This window comes from Lygodium microphyllum, chromosome 23, assembly GCF_053477565.2.
Source record: "Lygodium microphyllum isolate KBCC chromosome 23, Lygodium_microphyllum_v1.1.10, whole genome shotgun sequence".
Lineage (NCBI taxonomy): Eukaryota > Viridiplantae > Streptophyta > Polypodiopsida > Schizaeales > Lygodiaceae > Lygodium > Lygodium microphyllum.
Window position 1 is genome coordinate 19,236,093 of NC_141157.1, and position 12,639 is coordinate 19,248,731.

A 12,639-nucleotide genomic window follows, 5' to 3' on the forward strand; every position below is an offset into this window, starting at 1 on the left:
AGAATTCCTACTATAATACAAACATATTGGATATGCAAATGTGTAAAGACTAAAATTAATACAGTCCAAACTTAAAGGTTTTCTTGCATTTAGAGTTGCTGAATTACATGAGATCTATGAAGCATATCAATTTGGGAAACAAGTAGGACAACCTCTTTTACATGACAATATCATAAGTAGTAATATATATGATGTTGTGCATATATATGTTTTGGTGGCACCAAGTAGTTTGTTGCATTCACTAATTGTTTTAGAAAGTTGTGAATGTATTTTGTGATGGAAAAGAATGAAGTGCTTGATCACCTCAAAAATTTCAAGGCTACTATTGAAACAAAAAATGTTTAAAAGTTAAGTGTTTGTTTGAGGTCAAATGGAGAAGGAGAATCTATTATATATCATTTTCAATGTAGGTTTGGGCGGTCCCAACCTCTAGAAGGCATCTTGAACCACAAGGATATTCCAAACCAATTCAAATGTGGATTTCTCTCCTTTTGTCTAACAAAGACAACTCTCTCTCTCTCTCTCTCTCTCTCTCTCTCTCTCTCTCTCTCTCTCTCCCTCTCTCTCTCTCCCTCTCTCTCTCTCCCCCCATTTGTGTAGTGCAATAATGGTCCTTGGTGGTACTAGGGGGAGCAATAGAGTGGGGCAATGCATGTAGCACAATCAAGAGGGAGCATAAGACACACTAATGGTGGCAAGTAACTTAGTGACATGCATGAATAGGCACTAGGGTTGTTGAGTATGTGATAGTAAGACATGTGAGCCTTGATGGAGTAGTCAGTAGTTCCAGCATTAATCGAAGGGTGGGATTTGGTTGTTGGGAAATTTGAGTTTTGTCCTTGAGCATTGGAGTTATCAAGTGGGACGAGGTGTGGCTTGATCAAAATAGTTATGAATATGAAGACATGTGTCTAATGTAGTGATGGCGTATATGGTAGGAATGATAATAATGTTCATCATGATAGGTATTGGTAAGGGTGGGCACCCTTTTGTAAGTATGCATTATAGAGTCATATATAAGTGATGATAATAAAGAATAAGGGTACCAATTTGTAATGTCCCCATTATTCAGTTCAACTTAATAAACAATGTGTGTCCGCATTTTGTTTAAACTAAAACAATGTTCAAAAATGTCCACTTCAAAAACAAGTTATTTTATGTTGGCAAAGTAATTTAGTTAATGGAATGTGAAAAGTTGTCACATTTGCATACATGCACATCATTAAACACATGTGTGCTTAGAAAAATTAAATCGTAATGTTTAAATACGATAAAGGCCACACATTTTTGACTAGTCCTAATTGTATTTCAATAATGAGGATATTTGATATTATTAGTGAGGTATTATATGCCAATTCATAAGGAAAGTACTTGGTAAACCCTCCCAACAAGTTTGTTTTAGGTGAAGAAAAGAAACTAGAGCTAAGTGATCCTTCAACTACTGCAGAAGAGTTAAAGGCATTGAAAAAATAGAATACAAACAATAAAAAAGTAATGCATTAGTTATTTCCAATAATCATTGATAACACTGTGTTGGGGTATATAAGAAACATTAGGCGTTCACATGCAACTTGAACCACCTTTGAATATATGTTTTTAGTAAATACAAAGGTATGGAAGATTCAACTCAACAAGATATTCACACTTTGAAGAAAGAGAAAATGTCTATAAATGAGTATGTTTTGAAGGTGAGGAGTATTGTAGATGCTTTGATAGCTGTTGATGCAATGCCTGATAATGATGATTTGCTTTCATCTACTTTTGGTGGTATTAATAATGAAAATGATTGAATATATTTTATTACTTTTATCAATGTATGGAAGTCGTTTCTAGATTTTGATGAATTGGTCTCTCTCATGATTATGAAGAGATTAGTATATAGGGTGAATCATTAGAAAGAAGTAGTGAGAAATTCTAAGCATTCTACTCAAGTTCAAGAAGGGAATACAGTGGGCCCTCTTCAAGAGGCCATAGTATGGGATGTGCTGGTGATAACCAATAAAACACGTTAAATAAATAGTTTGAAGGCATGCAAATTTTGGGAGGTGGTGGTAATTGTAGAGATAAGAGGAGCTTTAGAGAAAGAGATGGATGATAAAACAAAGATTCTAGTAATTTTGGTATTATCTATCATTACTATGGAAGAAAAGACCATAGTACAATCCATTCTTATGATAAGAAGGTGACATTTGCAATGGTAAATAGTAGCAATAAAAGTATACCTAATCTTCAATGTAGAATGATAGTAAAACTAAGTATACGTTTGTTATGCATCATGTGATGTAATGTTGTTATAGGAAAGGAAACAAGTGATGATATATGGTATGTTGATTCAAGTGAATCTAATCATATGACCAACCATGTCGAATGTTTTTGATAGATGTAGGATTTACAAAGTCTAGGTTATGTAGAGACTAGTAATGATTCATGCTACTCGATTTCATGCATGGTAAAATTTTCATTTTTCCTTGCTTGATGGTGAGACAAAGTGGTTATTAGATGTATTAGATGTCCAATCCGTCACCAAGAATTCGGTGTTTGTTTTTTAGGTGATAGAGCCATGGCTGCATGTTACGTTAATGCAAAGAGATGTTTTGTGCAAGACTTTAATAATAAGCACAAGTTGATTGCAAAAGGAAGTAGAGTTAGTCGCATGTTTACTTTGGATGCTAGAATCCATAATATAATACAAACATATTAGATATGCAAATGTATAAAGGCTAAGATAGTCCAAATGGTTGCTTATAGGTTTTGCTTGCATTTATAGTATCAGAATTACATAAGGTCTATGAAGCATGTTAGTTTGGAAAGCAAGCAGGACAACTTTTTGGCATGACAATGTTTTAAATAAGCAGTAATATATTTGATGTTGTGCATATATATATGTTTGGGAGCCTACAAAAATATATCTCTTGGTGGCGTCAAGTATTTTGTTACATTAATTAATTGTTAATATGCTTAAAAGTTAAGTGTCTAACATCATGTGGGGGGGAAGAATCTATTATATATTACTCTCATTGTCAATTCAAGAGGTCCTAAACCTCTAAAAGGCATCCTAAACCTAAAGAATATCCATATTAGAACACTTCCTCAAGAGATCTCTCACTATTGCCACTTTTGTGGAGCTATAGTGGTCCATGGTGGTACTTAGGCGGGTAGTAGAGCATGGCAGCACATGTAGCATAGTCAATAGGGAGTGCAAGTTAGGTTGGCGATAGCAAGTAACTAAGTGACAGGCATAAACAAGTGCTAGAGAAACAACAAGGATTGTGATGGGGTATCAAGCATGTGATAGTGTGACCTTTTATGGGTCAATCTCAATGGTTTTAGCACTGGTTGAATAGTGGCAATTGATTGTTGGGATAATCAAGTTTTATCCTTGAGTATTGTAGTTATCGAGTAGGACGAGGTGTAGCTTGAGTGGAGTAGTTATGAATAGGAATACATGTGGCTAATGTAGTGATTGCATATAGGCTGGGAATGATGACCATATGCACAATGGTAGGTATTGAAAAGGAAGGGCACCCTTTCGTAAGTACAATCACAAAGTCGTGTACAAGTGAAGATGACAAAGAATAAGGGTATCATTATGTAGGTATTGGTAATGAAGGGCACATGGTGGCCCACCTTATATAAGATCCCACATGAAACCTATCTAAGAACCTGCAAGCTTCCTTCCCTGCTACTTGCTCAATCATATGATCACGTATGGCAAGGAATATTGATCTCTCTTACTTACTTATAGCATTCAACTTTTTATAATTGATGTATGCATAAAATTTCCCATTCTTCTTGAGTACTACAATGATCGATGATACCTAGGCAATATGCTATATTATATAGATGAATCCTACTTTTAGTAACCAATGAATCTCTCACCCATATCTCTTGGTATTCTTTCATCAAGTTGATCAATTGTTCCTCATCCTCTACGATGAGGCTCTTAGAAATGTAAACAAGTTTAGAGGATTCCCTTGATGTTGCAATGTTTACTTCTTTGATCTTTGTTGGTCCCTCAATGGGTTCATTAGATGTGCCTTGCGCTTTGTGCCTAACAATACTACTACCCGGCTACTTTTTTTGAACTTCGTGAATCTCTTTCGACTCGTTGTTTTGTGAGTATTGCGTTTTAGGTGTTTTCACCTTAAATGGACAGAAAGTTTGGACTTAGACTTAGTAGATTGGGTTGGTTGAGGAATTTCTAGGTTAGAATCACTACTTCTACCCATATTAGAGTTAGAACTTGTTGTGGTGTTCTCTGGGACTTGAACTAGGTTGCCTTTGATTATGACCACCTTAGGACCAGGATAGTGATGTTCATAGTCAAGCACCTTGAGATATTGGAGCCATTCCAACTCTAAGTGCAATCTCACAATACCCATGCCAATGAGTAAGCTCGAGGTCTAAGAGGGTTTGGGGTTCGTATAGATTTGTTCAATGGTATAGCTATCTATGTCGTAATCTGCTATATCAGACTCAGAATCATCATCGTCCTAAACTAATTGACCATCCTTGGAGTCACTCACTTCCTTGGCATCTACACCTTATTCCTTCATTAATGAGGCAAAAAGGCTATTATGAAAATCAAATGTGACTTGATACAGGTGACATGTGAGGCTGCTTAACAATTCTTTGAAGATGGCTGAATTAGTGTCTACCTGATTATGAAAACATGGCTACCACTAGCTGAGAAGCTTGTGTAATGCAAGCTTGTCCATTACAGTAGGATCGCCTAAAAAATTTGCACATTTACTGAGTCAAGGGCCATCATAAAGAGTAGCATATAGATTGATTCTACTGGAGGATCTATCATGAGGTTTGAAATCTCATGCATTTTTGTGACTCAAGCGTTCATAGATTGATTGATACTCTAGCTCTTCTATAAATGGTAGTTCTAAGGTGGCGTGAATGTGTATCCAATCATGTTCATCCTCAAGAGAGGAAATATATCCCCAAGGGGTTGCACGCTTGTTAGAATCTCCACGCAAGAGTGTTAAGATAGGGTCCAAGTCAACCAGTGAGGTTTTCCACTAAGACACTATCTCGATGCAAACTGCCTCCTTCTTATTTCTTTAAAAGACTAGACCATTGCCCAAGTCCTCGACAAGACATGCATTGCATATCCATGGTCAGCCAAGCAATAGATCTTAATCTCCTCCTTTCATGACAATGAAGGTAACCTTGTTGTACCCCAACGATCTCGATAAGCCAATATCTTAGAACCCTTATTGGTCTAACTTTAAAACCATTGGTGATCTGGGATTAAAATGTACTAGTTCAATCAATGGATTTTTCCAAGCTTGGAGTACATCTTGATTCATTATCCTCACACATGTTCCATTGTCAATGATTCCTTGCCAAATAGTATCTCCAAGGGTCTCCATGGGAAGAATAGCATGTCGCTTGGCTCCTTTCCCCAAAATGTGTTAACCCCTAAAGCACTTAAGGTTGGAGGTGCATTAAAGCTGAGTTGTAGAATATGGTGAAATTTGGCAAGGTTCATTCCTTCTACCCAATATTTTAATCCTTCACAAATTAATGAGATACATTTGAAAAATTTTCCAAGTAAAATGGTAATTTTTGTGGATGCAAGATAATGGTTGGTTTGATGTCCTCATATATATAATGAGACTTGCTTGTATCATGAACAAGATAAGACTCTTATTCTATGGGTTGTAGTTCATTCAAGGGTTCAGTCGTGATTTCATCAATTTGTCATTTCTTTTCTTGAAGAGATGCATCGGATAGGCTTTGAAGGTTCAGGATCTCATTAGCCTGCACTATTTGGAACTCATCTTGAGTCACCTTTACCCATTCCTTAACCTTGAAAATTGCAGTTAGCTGCTGCTGAACTAGGTTAGGATATACCTCATCCTTGGTGATGGCTTCTTTAGTAGTCTATGGTACTATTGTAGAACTCTCTATGCTAGAGGCAGCAACATTCTCTTAAGTTTGAGTTTAGCTCTCTTTCTCATTTCTTGGTGCTCTTTTTGCCAATAATGGATCCATTCATAGTCATGGGACCTTCAATGCTCACTCCCCCAACCTTACTTTGTGTGAGAGTGATGGCATGCATAAGAATGGGAAGGCTATCTTCATCGTTTTCCACTATAAATAGGCTCAAAGGAATATATGGCACTACAGCCTTCCTTTTGCTTGCCTTACACTATGGATAATCTAGATACATGTGTGTAATTTCACATTCAAGGCAATGTTGGTCATCATCACCTACCTTAGACTACTCTTGTTTCTTTGGACACCTCGAGGAAACATGCCATAGTTGCCCACAATTCCAATAGGCAATGGGGTCCTAATTTGCAGACATGCCTCATTTCCAACCTCATACCAACATAATAAAGGGTATAAGATAGTAGTCCATGAGGATTAGATGTCCTTCCTCATTGTAATAGACAAAAGGGCTTGTGTATTTTGCTTATTCTGTTGGTTCTTCATATAAGTGGACAAGGGCATCACTAGGCGGGTGCATGACAATTGGCATAGGAGGTCTAGGGATTCCTAAGGGGTTAATCTCAGCTCATTGCATGGCCACTATAGAGGGGCTAGTAGTGCCAATGATGGGGCAAGTGGAGGCTGTCTGGGCCATGGTTAAATTGTTGGTAGGCAAATGTAGGAGCAAAGAGGCTACATGGGGCTCTACAATATGGTACTTCATGGCCAAATCATCCACAATTCATGCATGATCAAGGTGGTTGAGGACATTCTAAAGGTAGGTGATCCCCATCCTTGCAATGAATGCATTATACATTTTGGTTGTGGGATCTAGAAATTTTGAGTGATTTTTTTCTCTTAAGTAGTTATTGCTGCAAATTCATAACATCTACAATAAACTCTTGGGTTTCCTTGGTTTCTGTGTAGTTTTGCCCTACAATCATGACTAATAAGATCCATATGACCTTTTCTCTCTAATCCATTTCATGGTGGAGGTGGTCCACATGGATAGGCTTATCCAAAACATTATTGATGTTGGAGCGATCAAGTTCAGAGTTCCTAACCAAGGTTTCACAAAACCTTTCATTGTAGTTGCCTTTGATGAAGGATTTTGTCTGCCATGGTGATGGGTCGCTCTATGGGTAGAGATTTGTTTGTATAGAATCTAAACCTTGGAGATGTAATCTCTCGGGCTCTCATCCTCATTACTACTCGATGTTTATGAGTTGAACAATGAGGTTATCCCCATAGCTAGTTTTTATGAAGCATTTACTAAATATGTCCATAAGCAATATGAAGGAGGACTTCTCAGCAGCATCAAGATTAGTCAACCATGTTTGTCTATTTTTTCCTAAGCAAAGTTCATAAGCAATATGAAGAAGGCCTTCTCAGTAGCATCAAGATTAGTAAACCAGGTTTGTCCATTTTTTCCTAAGCAAAGTTCAAAGGCTTGAACTTGATTGGTGTCACCAATAAGGTTATTGGCATCATAGACTTGCACAAATTTTTTGATAAAGCTATGAGGGTCATCCTCGGTGCAGTAATTATCTACCTATTTTGCAATTAAGGGGATTTTTGCTTGGTCTCTAGCACCTAGAGTGTTTTCCATTCAGGTTAGGATGGTTTGTGCAATGTGGGTCCCTACTTGCATCAAATAAGAGTAGTCAAACAAGGGCATCATTGCATGGGACCTGAGAAGGAATCCTATCCCCATCCTATTACTCTTGCATCCAATAACATTCAATGGATATTTTCCATCTTTGCTTGCATGGTTGCAAGCTAGTGTCTAGTTTCATTATTAAGATCTAGTTGTTAGTTAAGAGTGTTTATCCGTTGGCCTTGCAGCTCTCCCAAAGTTTTTCCATTACCTCGAGTCATATCGGAGACATTAGACTTTGTAGCTTACTAGAAGTTGTTGATTAAGGCTTGGAAGTCATTCAAGGCATTGCCTCAGCCCCTCAATTCTCTTCATTGTGCTTGGTGTCATCCTCGTGGTTTCTCTTGCTTCTCAGTGGTCTAACTAGATAACTTAGTTAATTAGGTCATGTATAGGGGTGTTCTGAATGTCTAGGATCTACTAGGACTGGGGTCTCTCCTTGATGTGGGCGTTGGAAGGTCACATCTATGTTTTGCGTCTTATTTTTGAGTCTCCTACCTTTATCTCTTCTTGTTCTTTAGATCATTGAATATTGAGCAAGTGAAGTCTTCTTGGTCACAATCTTGCTTGTGCTCATGAATTGTGCAAAAATTCTCTCTCTCTTTCCATCAAACAATGTGTAAAAAACACTTTCGTGTAGCACTTTTAACTTTTCAAACAACTATACTTGCATTAGATTAATTGTGTTTCCTTCTGGTTTTCTTGACGGTTTTTTTTTTGCCATGTTGAGTTTATTTCTTTTCCCTTGCGAGTTTCCTTTTTAATTATTGCACTTACCCTTTCTTTTCACTTTGCGCATGTGCAAATGCAATTGTGTGCATTGAGAGTGGAATGTAGTGACTACATGGGGTGCAACAGTGCACATGTGTGGAAAGTGAATTAATATGTGTGCTTAGAGTGCTTAACAACAGTGCTCAACATGTAGAGTTATGATTCCTTCTCATGCCTTAAGGTATGCAGATGTAGATTGAGAAGAAAGGTGTCCTAAGGTGAGCTCAGAGACTCAGTTGTTCAGGGTTAGTGCATAGTGCATGTGCACTCTACACAAGTGTGACTATGTGCAATTACAAGAATATTTAGGTGGCAAATACAATTAGGTGTGGGCGCACCTAAGTCTAAGTGCATGTACAGGTAAGTGCACTAATTTCAAGCATACATAGGCTCACACAAGTACACTCGAGCATACACAAGTACACAATGGTTGGCTCAATATACGTTTTTGTGCACTAGGTTAAGGTGTTTAGAGTTGCTAGCACAAGTGCATCAGAAGTGCACATGTGTGTATATGCACATGTCCATGTCAGTGTGCCAATGTTAGTGTGTGTGAGTGTCAAAGCAACTGCACTATGTGCAATCAAGCACATAAGTGAATTGAGTGAGGCTAAATGTAAGGTTTGCAGTAGTGGACCTAGAGTGGGTGGGGTTGTGGATACTAGTGCACTCAAGGGTACTCAAGTTCACATGCATGTGTCTATGCGAGTGCCAGTGCCAATGCACATTTGTGCACACGAATGCATGCAAGCGCACCATTGCACACTAGTGCATTGCAAGATGCCACCTTCTTCCCTCCAAACTTCCCTTGCAAACAAGGTGGGAGTGGGTTGGTATTGAGACAAAAGAGACTCTTGCAACAAGTGCATGTATGAGTGGCAGACTACTATTCACTTGTCTGTGCAGTTGGGATCTTAAATGAATTCAAGGCTCATAATGAGTACACATGATATTTATGTTAACTATAAGTAGTTATGAAAGATTGTGTGTAGGAGTGGGATAGTGCACAAATGTATGTGCACTAGTGCATGTGGGTAATGCTTAATGGAAATAATGTACCAAAGTTGAAAGTTCATATGCAAGTGCAGTGCACTCGAACTAATACACTATGATATGGAAGGGTACTACGAATTGTGTGAAGAGATGGATTTAATGGTAATGCAAGGTTCTAGTGCACACAAGTGTACATGCTAGTGCTAGTGCAAGTGCACATACATGTTTGTGCACTCAAATGTACACAAGTGCACTCAAGTGTATGCAAGTGCACAAGAGTGTGCAATTTGATGTGGCAAGTACACATACAAGGCCTCATTGTCTTTCCTTACTCCCCCTCAAGCCTCCCCTACAAACAGTATGGTTGTTGGCTTGTGAAAGAAGAGAGAGAGAGGTGGGTCATCATGCATTAGGGTTGTTTAGAAGAAGTGTGTCTACAATAATTGCACTAGAGTGCACTTATAGTGCATGTATGGTTGAGATACGACACTAGTGCAAGGTGCAACACATTATGGCAAGTCTTAAAGTGCTAGTGAATGTTTCGATGTGCAGAGACTTCTATGTGGACACAAGAGTACTTGGGATTATGGATGCAATGCAAGATGCATCCCCTAGGTACACAAGGGTACACTCAAGTGCACGTAGGGTGAGTTAATGCAAGTGCCAATGTGCTGGAGCACACATAAGTGCGCATTAGTGGAAAGGGGATCGATTGATGCACACCTACTTACTTTTTCAAGAGAATTGATCTATGAAGTACAGTGGCCATCTCTCACTAATCTCTTTGCACCCTCGGAAAGGATCAATTCATAATGGGTGCCTAAAACCATGCGCACCTACTTATTTTTTCAAGAGAATTGATGTATGAAGTACAATGGCCATCTCTCACTTAGACTCTCGCATGTATTATGAATGCTGAGATTCGCTTGTAGTGAGTGCATGTGGCTTCGAAGCTTGAAGGAGGAGGCCTTTGTGAAGCTCCATGACCCTTGAGTGTATTCCTTTCATTCTTAACCCTCTATGGCCTTTGCATGCAAGAAGGAAGCATGAGCTTAGGCACGAGAGAGTGCTCAAGAGAAGGAAGAACAAAGCTTCACCCATTCAGTTTCTCACACACACACACACACACACACACTCTCTCTCTCTCTCTCTCTCACACACACACACACAACACTTTCACTCTCACTCTCCCAATTGAAAGCAAGAGTTCAAAATTTGTACGCAGATGAAAAGTCTATTCTATTCTTTCTCATCCTTTAAATTAAAAAATATTAAGGGTTTCCCCATCCCCCTTAGGCATCCTACCCATTTTGTGGTTCTTTTTAGTTGGTCATGGACCTTTTTACATGCAAGTAAGCTTTACCAGGGGCGCTAGCTTGGCGTGACCGGTTAAGCACCATCCCGAACGTTCGAGGTAAGTGAGGTAACCTTGGTACCCCTGTAATACCAATGAAATGCGAGAAGGGGGAATTTGTAAGAAAAAAGGGAGTTTGGAAAGGAGGAGACTTTTGGTGAATATCAAATTCGAGGAGAGCTCTGCTGCGTTTACGTTGGCGTTTTCGTCCCTTAGGTATAGCCTGCAGCGTGTGGTCGTGAATGGGGTGCTTGCTGGGAGGGAGGCAGCGGGGGGTACCTACTACTTAAGGCGAAGCCTGGCGGGGAGAGCAGCATACTTACCTGGGCGGGGTCTATCGGTGATCAGGAAGGCCGATGGCCTAGGGTCGGCCTCTCCATTGCACTGCGGACGGGCCGCACCCTAGCATCTCCCCTGAGTGGGAGAGTGCACGTCATAATTTGTGGCAGCGGGGGCTCGCGTTCGCGCGGCCCCTATTCAGAGCGAAGACCTAACCTGCAGACCCATTCCCGCTGCAAGCGTCGCGCTCGGATCGCCTTCCAATCTTCGTCGTCGGTGCAATGCTGAGAGAGAAAAGGTCCCATGCTCGCTCTGGCAGCGCATGGCAAGGCTCGTTCCGTCGGGGGAGAGCGGGATCTCCAACGACCCCTTCTGTCCTTCAACTGCTCCGGTGCCGGTTTAAGCGGACGCATTGGCCTGATAGGCGGCAGGCCCCGCGCTGGACGCCGCAGCACAGATCCGCTCCGTAGCTTTGATCCTGCTGGCCCGGCCTGCCGCAGGGGGCTTGCACGGACCGGACCGCAATCGGAATCTCGACGACTATCGGACTCACGTGGGTGTTCGCGGACACGCTTGGATGGGGGCGGGAGGCCGGCGTCTATTTTGGCGCGATCAAAGCTCGAAATTGTTGCTTGCTGCTGGTGGCTCCGGCGCCATGGATTCTGATGGAGAGGTCAGTCAGCACTGATCTTTCGGTCTCTATCCTTCCTTCTAGGCTTGTGCTGCCAGGTCCTGCTCCGACCACACACACACACACGGCACTTGCTTGGTTTGTGCCAAGGGAGGATGAGATGACCTCATGGTCTCCCTCGATGATTACATACCATGTGGTGGAAACAGGCAGGCCTCTCCTGCCCAGCTCCCGAGTTTCTCCCTCGATACGTCGAGGGTGCACCGTGACAAGGGTTCTAAGCAACAAGGAAAAAAATGTGTGAAGGCTCCAGACGTAACAAAGTGGAAGAGGCACCAATCGCATAGCATGCAAACTGGTTCACACAGACAGTGCACGCAAGGCATGTATGTGCAACGACAGCAATTTCAGGGGCATTTGAAGTCGGAAATTTTAGTTCTGCGCAAGGCCAGGGAATCAGCAGAGCTCCCATGACATTCATTGAATGAATGCCTGAAGCCGCAGCTCTCTACTGGAGAAGCTTGTGCGGATTTTGGCCGCCATGGTAGTTCAAACTGTAGATTGATAACGGTGCATGTATGGGTTAACCTTCCTATACTTTGTAGTGTAACTGGAGCTGTAGGCCCCAAGATGGCCCCGGCTAATGACAGAACTATAGTCCTGGGCATTGTGGTGATATGGTGGACAGGTCGCACTAGAATCCAGACTTTCAGGCACCCTTTCTTCAGCTCCATCGGGAGCCTGCGAGAAGTGACCCGAAAGCATGAATGAAATCTTAATGCTCCGGAGTTCCTGCCTTTGCCGAAAAGGCAGCCAGCTCTGCAATATACTTGTGTAGGCGAGAGTAGTGGTTCAGTTCAGGGCGCTGCAGATCGGCAGTGACTTGGTCCTTTGAGCTGCAGGTGGCCCCTCCACGGATCGACTAGATAGGAGTGGAGGGTATAGCCTGTTTTTAGAATACAAGCCACCCAGGTTTGTAAAGCCTTGAGCCTTGAGCCTTGAGCT

General features: G+C 41.0%; 1 non-coding gene across 1 annotated transcript; it reads left to right on the forward strand.

Moving 5' to 3' along the window:
• Window positions 1-11,039: 11,039 nt before the first annotated feature.
• On the forward strand, window positions 11,040-11,201 carry LOC148015940 (U1 spliceosomal RNA). Its single transcript, XR_015688249.1, has one exon. It is a non-coding gene; the product is annotated as a U1 spliceosomal RNA (small nuclear RNA).
• Window positions 11,202-12,639: the final 1,438 nt, after the last annotated feature.